Genomic DNA, 19,790 nt, shown 5'->3' with positions numbered 1-19,790 from the left:
ATTTGTGCTGGAATTGAAAATGGCTGTTCATGCACGGTCCCCATGCAATCAGACAGAGCTTGAGAAGTTTTGTAAAGAATAGGGAAAAATTGCACTAGGATCCAGATGTGCAACGCTGATAGAGACCTATCCACACAGAGTCAAGAATGTGATTTCTGCAAAAGGTGCATCTACTAAATACTGACTTGAAGGGGATGACTACTTATGCAATTAATTATTTTATATCATAAGTTATGAGCAGCGGAAAACCAGAGATCGGAAACCTGTGAAGATGTAGCTTAATCAGGTTTGCTGATTGAGTAGAAAAGGCAGCAACTCACAACAGTTTAGAGTTTTCAGCAGTGGCCAATCTGTAATTGGGATTGATTGGCAAGAATAAATTAAGGTAAGGTGGGGCAAGTGGAGAAGCCTTTGTCAGAGCAGCCATCGTTAGAGGTTTCAGAGTTAGAGTGGAGATTTTGAGGCTTTAGCTCTTGGAGGCTTCAGTCAGAGATGGCAAAAAGCTGTAGGTAGAAGTCCCCCTCTCCTCCACAGTTTATTGTTCTTCCTTCTTTATATTCACCCAGTTAGAACAGTAGATATGCTAGGCAGGATTTTGGAATGCTCCTCTTGTGGGATATGGGAAGGCAAGAAGATCCCCAGTGTCCCTGATGACTGCACCTATGGGAAGTGCATCTAGCTGCAGCTTCTAACGCACCATGTTAAGGATTTGGACTGGAACTGGATGAACTCTGGGTCATTCAGGAGCATGAGGGGGTGATAGACAGGTCATACAGAGAGGTAATTACACCAAAAGTGCAGGACAGAAAACAGGGTGACAGTCAGGAAGAGGAGAGGGGTTAAACAGCCAGGGCTGAGCATCCCGGTGCTCATCCCCTACAACGCCAGGTATGCCATTTTGGATACCGTTGGTGGGGGGGAGGGATGTCCTAGCAGAGGAAGGCCACAGTAGTCAGGTCTCTGGCCCTGAGTCTAACTCTGGAACTCAGAAGGGAAGGGGGAGAAGAGGTGAGCTGCGGTGATAGGGGATTCTTTAGTCGGGAGAACAGAAAGGAGGTTCTGTGGCTGAGAATGAGATTCCTGGATGGTATGTTGCCTCCCAATTGCCAGGGTCAGGGCATCTTGGCATTCCTCGGCATTCTTAAGTAGAGAAGTGGACAGCCAAATGTCGTAGACCGTGTAAGTAATGACATAGCTTGGAAGAGTGATGAAGTTCTGCAAAGTGGGTTCAGGGAATTAGGTGCTAGGTTAAAGGGCAGGTTCTCCAGGGGTTGTGATCTCAGGATTGCTACTCGTGTCATGTGCTAGTGAGGCCAGATCTAGAAAGATAATACAGTTTAACACGTGACTAAGGAGTTGGTATAGGAGGGAGGGCATAAGATTTTTGAATCATTGGACTCTCTTCCAGGGAAGGTGGGACTGTACTGAAGGGAAAGTTTGCACTTGAACTGAAGGGGACTAATATCCTAGTGGGAAAGTTTGCTAGTGCTGCACGGTGGGGTTTAAACCAGAGGTGCAGGGGGTGGGAACCAGAGTGCCAGAACAGTTAGTGGAGAGGTTGTGCAGACAGATGTTGGTAAAATCAGATAAAATCAGGAATCAGAAGGTTGAGCATGGTGTGACTAATGTCCTGAGCTGTGTGAAGCCCCCTTACTGGACTTGTATAGAAACTTAGCTTGTTAGCTGGCTCTGCCTACAGCCACTGGACTCTGTGGTGAGAAAGCCACCTTTCTTAAACAATGTATGCCTAGAGTAGGTATGATTGGAATCCCACCAAACCAGAAAGTTGGGATGTTTCGACTAACAGAACCCCGATTTGAGCGAATGTTGTGCAAATACTGCCCATATGTAATTATCTGTAGGCACGAAATAACAGATCATACCCCACATACAACTGTAAAGAAAGTGTATTTACTAATTTCAGCTTAATCAAACTGTTATTAAGAGGCAAAGGTAAAGAAAAATATGAAACAGCCCATTACAATTAAACCAGTCTAAATGGGCACATGTTCGAGCTTATATCTTCCAAACTCTCGGAGGTGGAGTGAAGTGATGATAGTGCTAAACGGCAACTCCTTTGCTTGTATCTTCGGAAACAGCTCTATTTCCATCTTTAATATCTTTATTTTTCCTTTCCAGGGTTTTTCTGAAGATCCTGACCTGGAGTTACATGCTGACTACGGTTCTTTGTGGGAATGGGATCTGCTCTCGGGGTTTCATTACTGGCCGTTGTTTGGCAGGCCTAAGAGGTCAGCTTGGCTTTGGAGGCCTAGGATCTCGGGGCTCTGGAGACGAGTGGATCAAAGATCAGTGTCACAACAGAAGACCCATGTGTCATCGGGGTGGGGGGGGAGTGTGTGGCTGTGTGCCCAGAAACTCGAGATCTTTGGGCACAGAGCTCGAGAAAAAAAGCAACGTAACGGACTTTAACATCGTAAACCAGCAAGTTGCTTGTTATGTCTCCCTGCTCGCTGTGAAATGGAGACATCCCCTTCTCCCTTATTAGAGAGAGAGCGAGAGAGCCAGTGGTATGTTGAATGTCGGGTGAACAATGTAGTCTTTGGGGTAACTGCAAGTCTGAGTCTTTGCTGTTGCTTTGCTCACGCTTGAGTGCTCAGTGGCAAGTGTCGATGCTTTTTTTTTTGCTGGTGGGAGTAGGGGGGGGATCATTGCTTGCTGGGGGGGTACTTTGGGGTTCTAACATTTAACTGTCATTCATTCTTTGGGGCACTCCTCTGTTTTTGTGGATGGTTGTGAGGAAAAAGCATTGTATACATATCTCTGACATTAAATGTACCTTTGAAACCAAAAGCTGGGTACGTCCCTTAGTCACGGCCCTGACTTCTTATCACCGATCACCGGTAGGGCTTCCCAATTTGGACTCCTTCAAATCACACCTTTCCATCAGGGCAAATCCTATGGCCATCTCTCCCGATCTTCTCCTCTCTCCATCCCCTGCCAAAAGACCATGAACCCCACCAGCGTCCTTCACAAATCACTCTCTGCTCATCTTTCTGTAGAAACTTCTCCCATTCCTCTATCCTGATTGGCTGACACAGCATTTGAAGTTGAACATCACAGCCCCTTAACTTTAACAGAAACCCAAACACTATCAGTAGGACACAATGCTTCCTCAGAAAACTACAAAATGAAATACCCTACAGCATTAACATTAAAAATCTTAACCAGGGCATTGCATTCTCCCCCCCCCCCACCAAAAATGGTCATCACCTCATAACTTTGAAATTTATAAAACCATTATTAATAACACAGTATTCAAAGGAATTTAGTGATTTCAGGACCCCGAACCCATTTCTAAATGGGAGTAACCAATCTCACTATGGGGATATATGCAACACTCTATTTCCCTGGTGTGTCATATGCCAGCCTATCTGGGGGTTTCCTGATTCTCTGACACCTTCTTATCTCAACTTCAGCCTCAATCTGTCTTTGGTACCGTTCCGTTCTACTTGGGAATGCCTTGCCCTGTCCATTACTCGTGCCTTCCTGCAACTGTCACCTGACTGAGCTCAGCTTCATTTCCAATTACATTGGAGGCTACTTTCCCATCATTGTCTAGCATCATGTCAGCGCCCCCCTCCCCCATTACATCTGAGTCAGGGTGGGGAGGTTCAGGAATCTCTTCATTAATTCTTGGAGCATTTGCTTATGGTAATGTATACCACTCCCCCATTTCCTCATCCTCTAAGCCCAGATGGCATTCAGTAGCTGGGTCCATTCAGTTCTTTTGGCTGATTACCTTTCTATTCTCCTCCTTTTGCGCTGAGTTCTCCTGCTAGGTGTAGGGTCCATGTCAGGCTCTGGGTCAACACATACCTCCTGCCCTAGAGGGAAAAGGTGATTCCAAAGGAGAATTTTGACAGGATCATTCCTGTCTTCTAGCTTCACCGAGAAAACAGACACATTTGGCATCTGACTCTCCACTACATAAGGCGTGGTCACCGAGGGGTCAGCTAACTGAAACTTCCCCAGTTACCCCAAATCCCTTATTAAAACTCTGTCTCCAGGCATCAGTTGAGAGAACCTAATCTTTTGATCATATCTCCTCTTGTTTCCCTGACTTTGCTTGGTAGCAGAGACTACTGCTAGCGCATAAGCCTTTTGCAGTTCCTTCCTCATGTCAGACACAAACTTAAGGTATATCTTCTGTGGCAGATCTTCAGCACCAGTCCAAAAACAGTGATCTACAGGAAATCTCACTTCCCACCTGAACATCAAATAGTTTGAAAGTATCCAGTAGCTTCATTCTGTGTCCAGGTGTAGCAGTGGACCAAATGTCCAATATACTGACCCCATTTGTTCTTTTTGCTGATATCCAGAGTTTCAAGCATATCTATCAAGGTCCAGTTGAACTGTTCAGGCTGGGGATCACTCTGAGGATGATAGAATGTGGTCCTTGACTTCGAGGTAACAGGGAGAAGGCTGGGAAGTGGGGCTGAGGAGGGGGAGAAAGAATCAGCCATTATTGAATGGTAGAGCAGTTTCGATGGGCCAAATGGCCTAATTCTTCTTCTATATCTTATGGTCTTATGGCCTTCAGGTTTTCTTGACTCCCAGCATGCTTCGAAACTTGTATATGAGCTGATTCTCAAAATCCCTTCCCTAATCACTGTGTATCCTACTTGGAAGGCCATAGTGAAAATATACTTCTCCCATAACACCTTGGGCACTGTGGACACCCTCTAATCCTTTGTGAGGAAGGCTCAAGCATATCTGGTGTAGTGATCAGAGATGACCAAAACATTCGCAGTTTTGCTGGAACTAGGCTCTATGGATAGGAAGTCCATACACATTAAATCAAGTGGCCCCGTGCTCTGCTAATGGGATTTTGGAGCAACACTCATTGACAGCATCTTCCTCTGAATAGGTCAAATGCACGACTCACAGCACTCTTCAACCTCAGGCTTTGCTCGGGGCCAGTAGAACGGATCTCAGGCCAAACCCCAAATAACCTGAATCATCATGAAATTACTTCAATGCAATCCTACGATGCTTCTCAGGCAAAACCAACTGGGAATGCCGAGGCCTGTCTGGAGGAGACGAGACCCGGTATCGAACCTGGTTCCTCAACTCCAGTTTGTTCCATTCTCTCATCAGTGGGAATATGACAGGCGGTTTCATCTTTTCAGCTTAGGCTATATCCCCTTCTGCAACAGATGACCAATTGGCACCTGTTCAAAGGTCGTCTCGCTGGGCTGCTGCCAATTTCTCAGGACTCAAGGCAGGCAACTGCTTCGTATCCAGAGTGGTCAATTTGCAATAAGCTTGTGGAATGGCCAACCAGAAACTCCCAGATGATCCACCGCTCTATCCTGCCTTAGTCTTACCTCTGATTTCCCCATGGTGGAAAACTGGCACATTGCTTTATCGCCAGAGGCAGGAATACTCCCCCACTCTCCAACCATTCCCAGCACCTCATGCTAATGTTGGGACAAAGTATCCACATCAATGTTCTGGCTCCCTGGCTGATATTTCAGGCTGAGATCATAAGCAGACAACACTGCCAACTAATGATGACCTGTGGCATCCAACTTGGCTGAGGTCAGGATATAAGGCAGTGGATTGTTGTCAATCCTCATGTCAAACAGCACCATATAGATAGTCACTTAACTTATCCACCACAACCCATTTCAACAGCCGAAACTGCAATATGTGCATAGGGCAGTTTCATTTGAAGGGTGACAGACCCCAGCTGATGAAAACAACAGGTTATAACTCTTTGCCCTGGTCCTGATATAGAACATTCCCTTAACCCTCTCAGCTGGCATAGGTATGCAGTACATATGGCAACTGTGGGTTTGCCTTTTTAAATCTTTTTATTGAATTAGTACACAAAAGGTAAACTATATAGGCACTAATACACTGTTGCAATATAACTTTACAAGAGATAGTAATACACAAAAAGAAGTTAGTACAAACAGTGCAGTTTAGATATAAAATAACAAGGTAATATAATAATATACTAATTTTCATACATGTCAATAAGGAAAAGAAAAAAAAACCCAAAAAAAACCACCCAAAAAAACCCACCGTGCAACTAATCTAAAAAGCAAAGCAAAGCGATGGGCTAACCAGGTATTAAGTAGAGTTAAACAACTTAAAACAATCACGTCCTCAAACCCGACCTCCATTAAAAACAGTTAAAAAGCAAGAAGGGAATGTAAATATGGACAGAGAGAGAAAAAAAGTTACATTAAATGAAAATGTTGAATAAAAGATCTCCAGGTCTGTTCAAATTTAACCAAAGAATCATAGAGATTACTTCTAATTTTCTCCAAATTTAAACATAGTATCATCTGGGAAAGCCAAAAGAACGTAGTTGGAGCATTAATCTCCTTCCAATGTTGTGAAATACATCTTTTCGCCATTAAAGTAAGAAATGCAATCAATCTACAGGCTGAAGAGGAAAGATTACTGGAAATTTTAGGTAATCCAAAGATAGCAGTAATAGGATGGGGAGAAATATCTATATTCAATACCTTTGAAATAATATTAAAAATGTCTTTCCAAAAGGATTCCAAAGTAGGACAGGACCAAAACATATGAGTTAAGGAAGCTATCTCCCCATGACATCTGTCACAAAGAGGGCTAATATGAGAATAAAAACGAGCTAATTTATCTTTAGATATATGTGCTCTATGGACAACTTTAAATTGAATTAGTGAGTGTTTAGAACAGATAGAGGAAGTATTGACTAGTTGTAAAATATGCGCCCAATCATCCGCCGAAATAATAAAGCCCAATTCCTTTTCCCGATCTGACCTAATCTTATCGAATGGAGCTTTCCTAAGTTTCATAATAGTATTATAAATAATAGCCATTACACCTTTCTGACATGGATTAAGGTTAATTATAGTATCTAAAATATATGTAGCGTCGGAAAGGAAGAGAGAATAGTACTTAGGAAATTTCTAACTTGGAGATATCTAAAAAAATGTATTCTTGGTAAGTTATATTTGTTAGATAATTGTTCAAAAGACATAAGGGAACCATCTAAATATAAATCCAAAAACCGTGAAATACCATTAGTCTTCCAAATTTGAAAGGCACAGTCCGTGGAAGAGGGAGGAAAGAATATGTTACCTAAAATAGGAATCGCAAGCCCAAATTGATTAAGATCGAAAAATTTTTGGAATTGAAACCAAATACGAAAGGTATATTTAACTATCAGGTTACAAACCTGTTTGTGGCGTTTCAAATCAAAAGGAAGAGAAGAACCTAAAATGGAGCCAAGTGCATAACCTTGAGCAGATTGTAATTCCAATACTACCCATTTAGGAATGGATAGTGCACCTTGATCAAGTAACCAAAATTTCATGTGTTGAATATTAATCGCCCAATAATAGAATCTGAAGTTAGGTAATGCCAAATCTCCATCTCTCTTGGCTTTCTGTAGATGTATTTTACCCAATCTCGGGTTTTTATTTTGCCAAATAAATGAAGAAATTTTAGAGTCAACTTTGTCAAAAAAGGATTTTGGAACAAAAAATCGGTAGTGCCTGAAATACATATAAAAATCTTGGCAGAATAAACATCTTAACTGCATTAATACGATCAATCAAAGTTAAATAAAATGGAGACTATTTAAATGAAAGTTGAGTAATGTGATCGATTAAGGGTAGAAAATTAGTCTTAAATAAATCTTTATGTTTACAGGTAACTTTAATCCCAAGATATGAAAAATGATTATTAACCAATTTAAATGGAAGATTCTGATATAAAGGAACTTGCTGATTAATCGGGAAAAGTTCACTCTTACTGAGATTTAACTTATAACCTGAAAAAAGACTAAATTGTGCAAATAAATCTAAAGCAGCGGGGATAGATTTTTGAGGATGAGAAATATATAAAAGTAAGTCATCAGTATAGAGTGATACTTTATGGGACTTTAAACCCCAAGTTATCCCAATAATATTTGGAGATTCTCGAATAGCAATTGCAAGAGGTTCTAATGCAATATCAAATAATAAAGGACTAAGAGGACAACCTTGTCTGGTACCTCAAAAAGAGGGAAAAAAAGGTGAGTTTAAAGAGTTAGTACGAACTGAGGCCATAGGAGAATGATATAACAATTTGATCCAGGATATAAATTTCTGGGTGAGATTAAACATTTCAAGCACCTTAAATAAGTAAGGCCATTTGACTCTGTCAAAGGCTTTTTCAGCGTCTAAGGAAATGACGCATTCAGGATCATTTTGTGAGGGGGTATGAACAATAACTGTGGGTTTGCAAAGGCCAACATGGGTGCTTTAGTCAGCAGCTCTTTCAACAGCTGAAATTCCTCTTCACATTTTGCATCCCATCTCTGAAAGACTTTGAAGGGCTAAGATAAAAGTTATCTTCTTCTTTCATTCTCATTCCTTTCTTCCCTTTCTTCTCCAAGGGAGGCTAACCACACAGAAATTGATTCAAAGGGTGGCTTACTTTGGAGTAGTTCAGTGTTGGAACCTCCGGTAGTACCCACAGAATCAAAGGAATGAGCATAGAGCACTCACGTTCTTGGGGCCACATGGTCTCTGCCTCTACCTTGGACAGATCAGTAACTACACCATCCTGTGAGACTATGTGCCTGACGTGGTTGACTGGCGTATTGAAGAACTGGCACTTGTCCAGTGACCGGTTTAACCCTTCAGCTTTCAGGAGGTCTAGCACCTTCTGTAGCCTCATTTCGTGCTTTTCCAGGAAGGACCCGGACACTGTGAGATCATCCAAGTACACTAGTACCTCAAGCAAGTTCACGTCACCAACAATCTTCTCCAGGGTATGTTGGGAAGTAGCCTGTTCTCCTGATATGCCCTGGGGCATTTTTTCAAACTGAAAGAATTCAAGTAGACGTATGAATGCCATCTTCTCTTTGTCAGCTTCACGCATGGGTATCTGACAATACCAACTTCTTACGTCCAGCACACAGAACCATTTTGTGCCAGTTAGGCAGGCCAACATGTCCTCAATCTGTGGAACAGTATACTGGCAAGGGACTGTATATCAGTTCAGTGTCCAATAGTCAACACATATTTGTACCTTCCCATTCTTCTTCCTCACCACCAGTATGGGTGACGCAGAGGGACTTCTCAACTCAGTGATAATTTCAGCTTCCTTCAGTTTCAGCAGGTGCTGCCAAACATATTCCACCTCCACCGGTGCTAATCATTGAGACTTCTCTCTGAAAGGGGTGTCCTCTGTCACTCAGGTGGTGTGGCAAGTATTCTTGGAACAACCCACATCAACCCCGTCAGTAGAAAAGGCATCTTCTCCATCAGATTCCTTTTCTATATCTCAGGTACCGGGGAGTCACAAAAATTAAATGACTGTGCCGTTAACTTTCCTGATCCAGGGGATTGTCTCTCTCATCAGAAAACTAGACCTTACGGTCACCAGGAAAAGATGTGTCATTGGCATCCCACATCTAAGGGCGGTCTCTCTCTCCAAGGTGTTCCTGACAATCACTGTCATCCTGGTTTACGTGTACAGCTGATGGTTTCTGCCGTTCAGGCTTCACCAGTACCCCAGCAGGTAAGCATAACTCTTCTTTGTGATCCTGCAGAGCATCCGCCAGGAGGGCCTTGGACTTCAGGCATTCTGGGAATTTGTAGTTTTCCGTCACTCTAGCTACTTTCCCATGATGTAACCCGGTGGGTTTGGGCTGGATGTACCACACATTTCCTCTCTTGGGCTCATCATCCTACTGAGATGGAACTTGCACCTTCTCAATAACAGCTCTGAACACCGGGTGAGTGGAAACAACACACACAAAGTGCTAGAGGAATTCAGCAGGCCAAGCAACATCTACAGAAAAAAAATACAGTCGACGTTTCGGGGCGAGACCCTTTAGCCCAGCATTTTGTGTGTGTTGCATGGATTTCCAGCAACAGCAGATTTTCTCTTGCTTGTGACCAGGTGAATGGATAAGGTTTTTGAAAAATTCTCTCCAATTCTCTCCTTGCATGCTCCCACAAGCCTCACAATGGGAGCATTTGTTCCCACAAGAATGGAAGCGTTACCCTTCTCAATTGGCTCCAGACAGACCAACACTAATGTATCAAGGGCCTCTGCTACTCTAACATCCACTTCTGAAAACCCCAGCTTCAATGAAAAGTAGCCACCATATGGGTAGTCATCAGAACTAAGGCCCCAAATTTCTAGGGCACTGAGTGGCGTCAATGGTAAATGTGTCAAATACTGGTTGTATAAGGATCTTTACACCAGATTAACCTGACTACCTGTGTCAGTATGGCTCTAGAATAAATATCTTCAATCCATATGGATACATTTGAGTTTAGTCCCACTAAGCCTTCAGAAATAGGTTTTGCACTTTAGTGTATTCCTTGATACATTGATTGGAATATGTCCCCCCCCCCACCCCCCCGAGATACCAAGCTGTTCCCTTACTAGGTCACTCTGAAGTTTCCTGACTTCCTCTTTTGTTTAAGTAACTGTTGAGTCACTTTCTGAAGGTTGTCCTGTCCTTCACACTCCCACTTGAAATATCCATCCTCACCACAGTTGTAGTGGAAAATACCGACTGCTTCCCTTGTCGAGAGCCCCCAATCAGTCGCAGTCCTCTACTTAGTATGTCCTACTGTGGGTCTGGCCTCCTATCAGCCTTGTCACACTTGATGGCAGCACAAGCCGACGCCAACTAAGATAACCTCGGTTTGCAGATTTTTCACTACATCCCGCAAAACCCCCACTTGTGTGGTATGAGGGGTCGCTTCAGCAACAGAGGCTGCTACTGAGGACTTTGCCCTACTGTTGGAGGTCTCCTGCTCCTCCATCGTGTTCTCCTCTCTTACTTCTCTGATCAGCTCAACAAACGAGGGAGGGTGGGGTGCTTCTTATGAAACATTTGAATGCTTAAAGCAATGACGTTATGTGACAGTGTGCCCTTCACAACTTGCTCCATCCTTAGTCGATTTTTCTCAGCTAGTTGAATGGCCCCTTTATAGCACAAGCAAAGCAGCTGACTCTCTAACCTAATAATATAGACAGGAGGTTTCTCCCTTTCTCCTGGAATGTATACCTGAACCTCATCATAAGCTCTACTGGTCTGTCCATCATGCCAAAAACCTTTTCTAACTCTTGCATGTGTCCCACGGACCTGACCGATGGGCTCTCTGCCTTTAGGGACCTCACCACCTTAGCAGTTGCACCTTTTAGACTCTTTACCAGCTGCAGTATCTGAGCACTGCCACTCACCCAGTAACAGAGATGCCTGCGCCACCCAAGTCTCACATTCCTCCTCCCTATCAGGGTGGGCTTGACTCCCGATAAAACTCTCTGCCTATGGTAACTTTGACTCTCACTGGTACACTTCGGCACTTATCCACTAGGGATGGAATTGCCAAAACCAACTCAGAATTTTCATCACCTGCTGAAGAACTCGTTGGACCTTTCACATCAGACAACTCTTCCCCTCACTTCGCAGAGCAACACGTCTTTAAAAGTCTTTGACCACAGCTACATTCCCCCCTTTCTCTAAAAGTATGGACTGCCCATGGCCACCTCTCCAGGTGCTCTGATCGTACCAGGCAGCACAATCTCAGTCACATCACTGCTAGTATGGACTAATACAACATCCTTACCAGTTGATTAATCAAAACGCCGTTCAACGAGTGTAACTTACCCTAATACCGCGACTGAACTTAACACTCTAATCAGCAATTCATCTGGGCTGCGGATATTCACCCCGATCAGAACACAAGCACAATTTGTGGGTAATCTCTTTGAATCCATAATAAAGTAACTTAATCAGTTTTCCCAATACTAGTTCAAACACAGGCTTAAACACTAAAACCACTTAATCAATTCATACAGCGATTACACAACATTCAGCCAATCAAGCCCCCTCACCGGGCTTGTATAGAAACTTAGCTCGTTAGCCAGCTCTGCTACCAGCCACTGGACCCAGCAGTCAGAAAGCCACCTTTCTCAAACAACGTATGCCCAGGGTGGGTTTGATTTGGGTCCATCAAACCAGAAAGTTCGGATATTTCGACTAATGGAACCCCGATAGGAGCAAAAGCTTTGTAAGTACTGCCCATATTCAATTATCTATCAGTAAGAAATAATAGATTGTACACCACATACAATTATAAAAAAAGTGTATTTACTAATTTCAGCTTAAGTAACCCAGTATAAGAGGAAAAGGAAAAGAAAAAAAAAATAAAAGGGCCCATTATAATTAAACCAGTCTAAATGAGCACATGTTAGAGCTTATATCTTCCAAAAGCTGGGTGTGTCCCTTACTCACGGTGCCAACTTCTCATCACCGATCACCAGTAGAACATCCCATCTTGGACATCTTTGAATCATGTCTTCCTGTCAGATCGAATACTATGGCTGTCGCTCCATCTCCTGCAGAAAGACCACAAACCCCACCAGTATCCATCACAAATCGCTCTCCACCCAGCTTTCTGTAGAACCTTCTCCCATTCCATCACCCCGATTGGCTGACTCAGAATTCCTAAGTTGAATATCACAGCCCTTTATCTTTAACTGCATCCCAAACACTATCAGCAGGACACACTCCTTCTACAGAAAGCTGTGAAAGGAAATACCCTACAGCATTAGCAGTAAAAAGATTAACCAGGGCATTACATGCACATATTTCAATGCAATAAGTTTTGTAGCAAAGGCAGATGAGCTCAGGGCATGGATCAACACATGGAATTATGATATTGTAGCCACTAGTGAGAATTGGTTGCAGGAGGGGCAGGACTGGCAGCTCAATATTTCGAGGTTCCGCCATGTTAGAAGTGACAAAGTGGGAGGGATTAAAGGGGGAGAGGTGGCACTACTAATCAGGGAAACTGTCATGGCAGTGCTCAGTCAGGACAGACTGAAGACCTCATCTAGTGATGCATTATGGGTGGAACTGAGAAATAAGAAAGGCATGACCATGTTAATGGGGCTATATTACAGACCACCCTGCAGTCTGAGGGATTCAGAGGAACAAATTTGCAGAGATCACAGACCGTTGCAAGAAAAATAAAGTTGTTAAAGTAGGTGATTTTAACTTTCCACACATTAACTGTGACTCTCATATTGTAAAAAGAGGAGATGGGTTAGAGTTTGTCAAATGTATTCAGGAAAGTTTCCTTAATCAGTATGTGGAAGTCCCAACAAGAGATTGAGTGATATTTGATCTGCTATTAGGGAATGAGACAAGGCAGGTGAAAGAAGCTTGCGTGGGGGAACACTTTGCATCTAGTGATCACAATGCCATTAGTTTCAAAGTATGCAAAAAGATAGGCCTGGTCGACAGGTTGAGATTCTAAATTGGAGAAAGGCCAATTGTGATGGTTTCAGAAAGGATCTGGCAAATTTGAATTTGTTACAGGTTACTTTCTGGCAAAGTTGTACTTGGTAAGTGGGAGGCCATCAAAAGTAAAATTTTGAGGGTACAAAGCTTGTCGGAATAAAAGATAGAGATAACAGGTGTAGGGAACCTTGGTTTTCAAGAGATATTGAGGCCCGGGTTAAGAAAAAAAGAGGTGCATAACAGTTATGGGCAGGTAGGAATACAAGAGCACACTTAAGAAAGAAATCAGGATTGCTAAAAGAAGGCATGATGTTGCCCTAGCAGACAAGGTGAAGAAGAATCCTGAGGGATTCTACAGATATGTTGAGAGCAAAAGGATTGCAAGGGACAAAATTGGTCTTCTGAAAGATCAGAATGGTAATCCATGTGTGGTGCCAAAGGAGGTGGGGGAGATCTTAAATGGATTTGCACCATCTGCATTTACTCAGGAAATAATCACTGAGTCTATAGAAGTGAGGTAAAGTGGCATCAACTTCATGGATCCTATACAGATTACAGAGGAGAAGTGTTTTCTGTCCTGAGGCAAATCATAGTGGGCAAATCCCCATGGCCTGGCAAAGTGTTCCCTCAGATCCAGGGAGTCATGTGCAGAAATGGCAGAGGCCTTAGCAGAGATATTTAAATTATCCTTAGCAACAGGTGAGTTACTGGAGGATTGGAGGATAGCTAATTTTGTTCTGTTGTTTAAGAAAGGCTCTAGAAATAAACCAGGAAATTATAGGCCAATGAGCCTGACATCAATAGTGGGAAAATTATTGGAAGGTTTTCTAAGAGACCAGATATATAAGTATTCGGATAGGTGTGGACTGATTAAGGATAGTCAGCAAAGCTTTGTGCATGGTAGATCAAGTCTAACCAATCTGATAGAGATTTTTGAGGAATTTACCAGGAAAGATGATGAAGGCAAGGCAGTAGATGCTGTCTACATAGACTTTAGTAAGGCATTTGACAATATCCTACATAGGAGGATGGTCAAGAAGATTCAGTCACTCGGCATTCGAGATGAGGTAGTAAATTGGATTCGATATTGGCTTTGAGGGAGAAGCAAGAGAGTGGTAGTAGATGGTTTGCTCTCTGACTGGAGGCCTGTGACTAGTGGTGTGCTGCAGGGATCTGTCTGTTGTTGTTTGTCATCTATATCAATGATCCAGATAATAATGTGGCTAACAGTATCAGCAAATTTGTGGATAGCACCAAGTCAGGGGGTGTAGTGGACAGCAAGGAAGACTATCATGGCTTGCAGTTGGATCTGGACCAGCTGGAAAAATAGGTTAAAAATGGCAAGTAGAACTTACTGCAGACAAGTGCGAGATGTTGCACCTCAGCTGGAACAGCCAGGGTAGGTCTTACACAGTGAATATTAGGCAACTAAGGAGTGTGGTTGAAGAAGAATGGTTCTGGGAATACAGGTCCATAATTCATTGAAAGTGGTGTCACCAGTAAATAGGGCTGCAAGGAAAGCCTTTGGTACATTGTCCTTCATAAATCGAAGTACTGAGTACACGAGATGGGATGTTATGTTGAAGTTGTATAAGACATTGGTGAAGCCTAATTTGGAATATCGTGTGCAGTTTTGGTCTCCTACCCAAAGGAAAGATGTAAATAAGGTTGAAAATTTACAAGGATGTTGCCGGGTCCGGAGGACCTCCGTTATAAGGAAAGATCAAATAGTTTAGAACATTATTCCTTGGAACATAGAAAATTGAGAGGAGATTTGAGGGGTATAGATAGGGTAAATGCAAGCAGGCTTTTTCCACTGAAGTTGGGTGAGCCTACCAACCAGACGTCATGAGTTAAGGGTAAAAGGTGAAAAGTTTAAGGGGAACATGAGGTGAATCTTCTTCAGGGAGAAACAAGCTGCTAGCACACGTGTGCATGCGGCCTCGATTTCAATGTTTAAGAAAAGTGTGACTAGGTACATCGTGGTATGGAGGGCTATGGCTCTGGTGCGGGTTGATAGGAGAAGACAATTTAAATAGGTCAGCATGGACTAGATGGACCAAGGGGCCTGTTTTTGTGCTGTACTTTTCTATGACTCAGTTGATGTGCACATAGAATATTACACCCTAATCTATGCGCTGGTTATGACATAGGTCTTACTCATGTGGTTAGTAATTCAAAACATAAGAGTTATCCTTGAAAGCATGCGTGATGCAAGGCTCAGTTCTTATTATAGCAAAGGTGTATCTGAAGAAAGAATGGGTTCTTCTTTCTCAGGTAGCGAAGGACAATCAATATCTTCAGTATTAAAAATGAAAGAAATGGGAAGGATAAGCATTTGATAAGTACTGTAGGTAAAGAAGAGATTAATGACTAATGGAAACAGCTGTTAGTTCTGCAGAGTGTGTAAAGTGGGAAACAGAGAGTAATAAAGAGGAAAATGTATGATAGTTACACCGGGATTGATAACTAGCAGAACTGTGGTTTATATGTACAAAAGTTGCAGACATATTAAAAAGAGTAGAACTGCGGTTTATATGTACAATCATCCCAGACCATTGAAAAGTACAATATGTACCAAGAATCTGTTAATTAAGTTGTTTTTGGCTTCATTTCTTTAACCTGCTGTTGTGTCCTTTTGTTAAAAAGCCTTCTTTCTCTTATGTTTATTATTTTCTCTGCTTTATATTAATGTTTCCACTATTTGTGATTTCAATCCAAACTTCAATTACATAAAGCATGGTTGTTTTGTTAATAATTGCAGCCAATTCTTTTAACTTGCTGCCACTGATGAATTAAAAATCAGTCAGGAAATACAAGATCAAAGCAGGCTTCTGAGAAATGGGGAAAACATCGGGGAAGAATCAAATAATATATTGCTGGGACTCAGATCAGACTTCTGTGGAAGATAAGTCATACGCGTGCTTTTCATGTTTGGCAATCTAATGATTCTGGAGTTTTTGATGATGTATATTAGTCATGCATTGTTAGAAAAATAACAATAAGAATTGTAGAAAATTGCTACAAAAAATGCAGTTGAGAGTTTACTTTGCCTTTGCTAATGTATCTTATTTATTTAAGACATTTACATTTAGTGGGTATAATATTTATGGGAATTACATATGAAACACCCTTTTTCTGGTGGAATATGGCTCGTTAGCCTCTCGCTAACAGCCACTGGATTCCATAGCAATAAACCCACTTTACTCTGGCTTCATACGTCTAGGGTGCGTATGACTTTGGTCCTACCAAATCCGTGGGGTTGGGATGTCTCACCCATTCAAACCCCAGTTTGTGTGAATGCTCTGTGACTTACTGCCCTGCAATAGCCCGTCGGCATGAAATAACAGATCACACTCTGCATAAAGAAGTATATTTGTGAACGTTAACGTAACCAAAGAGTTAGTAAAGAAAAGAAAAAAAAACAAAAGGGACAATTATAATTAAGCAGTCAAATGTGCACAGGTTGGAGCTCAAATCTTCCAAAAGTCATAGTCATCGATCTTCGGTAGACCTCCGTGCATTGGCTCCATCGAATCTTGTTTCCCCACTGGATCGAATCCTATAACTGGTTCCCTCTAGAGTCTTCCTTCTTCATTTCCCGCCGAACAAAAACAAAGACCCACCACTGGTATCAGTCACAAAGATGCTCCCCCAGCCTTCTCTAGAACCTTCTCCCTGTTCCACCCTCCTGACTGGATGGCCCACATTCCTAAGTGGGCCTTATCTGGAGCAGTAACCCAAACACTGAGTTCTACAGAAAGACCATTGCATGAAATACCCTACAACTTCAGCAGTAAAACATTTACCAGGGCATTCCACATAGATGTGCACTTCAAACTGCAATACTCTTCCTGATTTCATACCTCATGACACAAAAATTAACAAACTATTAACAAACTATATTTAACAAGGTTTATCAAAAATGTGCTGCAAAATTGACAAGACCCTGTTTGGATCATTAAAATTTTTCTGATGACTAATTCAGGCCTGACATCAGGCAGCATCAAAGCTCAACCTGTTGATCACTATAACAATTTGAATTTATATATGGTCCCAAGACATCTGCAGGCACTTAACAAAGGCATGCAGAGACAAAAATGGTTAGTGTGCTAAAGACATTTGATTAAGAGCTGGGTAAACAGGTTTTAAAATCTTAAGAGGGAAATTGGGAATCAAAGAGTTGCAGAGAACTTCACATCCAGATGGCTGAGAGAGTAGCTGCAATGATGTGAGCAATTTGGTTTAACCAAGATTTAGAATGATGTAGTAATCTCAAAGGGTTAGGGATTGAGATGAGGAGGTGACAGACAAGGAAAGGGAGATCAAAGAGAGATTTTGACATAAATAATTGGACTTCAAGGCAAAGGTGGACCAGGAGGCAGTACAAGCAATTGGAATTTGATTCATGTCAGGTCATTGACTGCAGAAGTTTGGATAAGTGAGAGAAAGAAGGGAGCTGTCCATGTGAATAATAGAACAGTGAATATTAAGGTATCAAATAGAGAAGTTATGGGATTTGAACCAGCAGCCTTTTTAGATCCTCTTGTGCAAGCATCCATTGCCATTCAATTCAGCTCATAGTATAAACAAAAGCTCGTTTAATCAGCGAGTGAGAGCATTTCACTGAGCAGTGGTGACAAAAGCATTTCTGTAATGTAAATATTCAAGAGGCTCTATCAATCTGTGGAGTAACTTAGAGGTTTCATCACTTTTATGATGTTGCCAATTCCTAGTTGAATTGCTACACATGCATATGTGAGAGAATCAGTTACAATATCTTACCATCTAAATATTTCTTCCTAGTGGGAAGATTTCATGTAGTGTAGAGTCACCCACTAATATTCAAAATTGTACATGCATCATTCAGTTCATTGTATTAATGAGTCAAAGATCCACAGTGTGTGACTTTAGTGGTGGTGCAGTGTTTCATGAAATTCCTTTCAGATACTGTCTGTTGCTACACATCCCACGGCCAACGTAGCATGCCCACAATGTTCAGCCGAACAACAGCAAAACAAACTCCTTTTCTGCCTTCCAGCTACCATTCACACACACAGACAGTCCTCCGACTCCAGCTTCCTCTGGATTCACAGACTTGCAGATACTAGGCCTCCTACTTCCCGTGGACTTGCAGACTTGCAGATCCCGGGCTTCAACCATTGGGCCTCAACTTTTGGATTTCCAATTAACCTTCATGCTTTGGTTTTTGATATCGTGCCCAGGACTCACTGATGTCAGGGTCCTGAACTCCAGACTCACTGATGACAGGGTGTGACTGGCCAACTTGTGTATCTAGGGGATCACCAGCCTTCACACTTCCTGCTTGCATGATATTCCGAACCCATGGGAGAATTGCTGACCTGGGGAGGAAGGCTCCAGCTCTTGTCCTTGCTGGTTTTTGTCCACAACATTTGCTGGCCTGACATCTACCCACAGATGTCTTTTCTATACATTGTCGCTGGCCTTTGGACATGGAGTGTGGAGTGGAGGCCTAGACTCCAGTCTGACTTCTAACTCTCTACAACCTGTTCCTAGACCCTAACCAAACCCCATCACGCCCCATGTCCCCAAAACCATCCCTGCAAATCTAAATACAGTGAGTATTGAACTGAAAACTAGAAATCCATAGTCCATTGGAACACTGACTTAATCTTGCCTTTGTCTTAATCTTCTTTTTATCTCTGTAGCTAGCTGCCAGCAATGATAAAAGACTGAGGTGGCAATCTCACCTATGGGCTTAAGTATGCTGTTGTTGAAATGCAATCAATGAATCTGCCAAGGCAACTGAAGATTGCGTAATGAGTTAATATGGAACTTTGTGAATGATGTTAGTTCCATGTAGCTTGCACTACTTAAAATCAACCTGTACCTGTTAAAAGGGAAATGATGACAGGCTGCTTCAGGTAATGAATGTAATCCAGAAGGCCATTGCACCAAACTTGTTGAAGAGATAATATGACATGGGAGTAAAAGAGACATTGACATCCATCATTCTTCCAACACAATGCTGTAGACTTTGGTGGCTGAGATGCAGAGGAGGACGGGTGATCTCTATGGTAAGGAAACCTTGTCACTTTCTAGCACACACAAAAGGCAGTAGCAGCAGCAAATGTAGCCCAAAGATTCATTGATTTAAGATGATTAAGGTATGTGATGCAGTAACATCAATGACGGACTCTGGAGCGAAGGTTCCTGAGTTCGAATCAAATCAGGCCACTCTCTGGCACGCTTTCCATCTGTGCCGGATTGAGTGTCGAGCTCGCAACTCGGCCTCATAAAAAAAACTGCGCTGTGAGAAGGACGTGGGGAACCACTCTCAGATTCTTTCCTCCAAGACAACCATTTGAAAAAAAGTGGTCGCCAAGGCTCTGGTAGAGTATGGCACACAAAAAAAAGGTATGTAAATGCATCTTCAGATCCCACCAAGTGCACCATTAATCTCATACACTCTCCAATGTGTAACCCTCCCTGCCCTCTCCCCCAGCCCCCATTACTTACGTATACC

The sequence above is a fragment of the Mobula birostris genome, chromosome 3 (genome assembly GCF_030028105.1).
Source record: "Mobula birostris isolate sMobBir1 chromosome 3, sMobBir1.hap1, whole genome shotgun sequence".
Lineage (NCBI taxonomy): Eukaryota > Metazoa > Chordata > Chondrichthyes > Myliobatiformes > Myliobatidae > Mobula > Mobula birostris.
The sequence above is the reverse complement of the archived record's forward strand: the minus strand, read 5'-3'. Positions refer to the sequence as shown.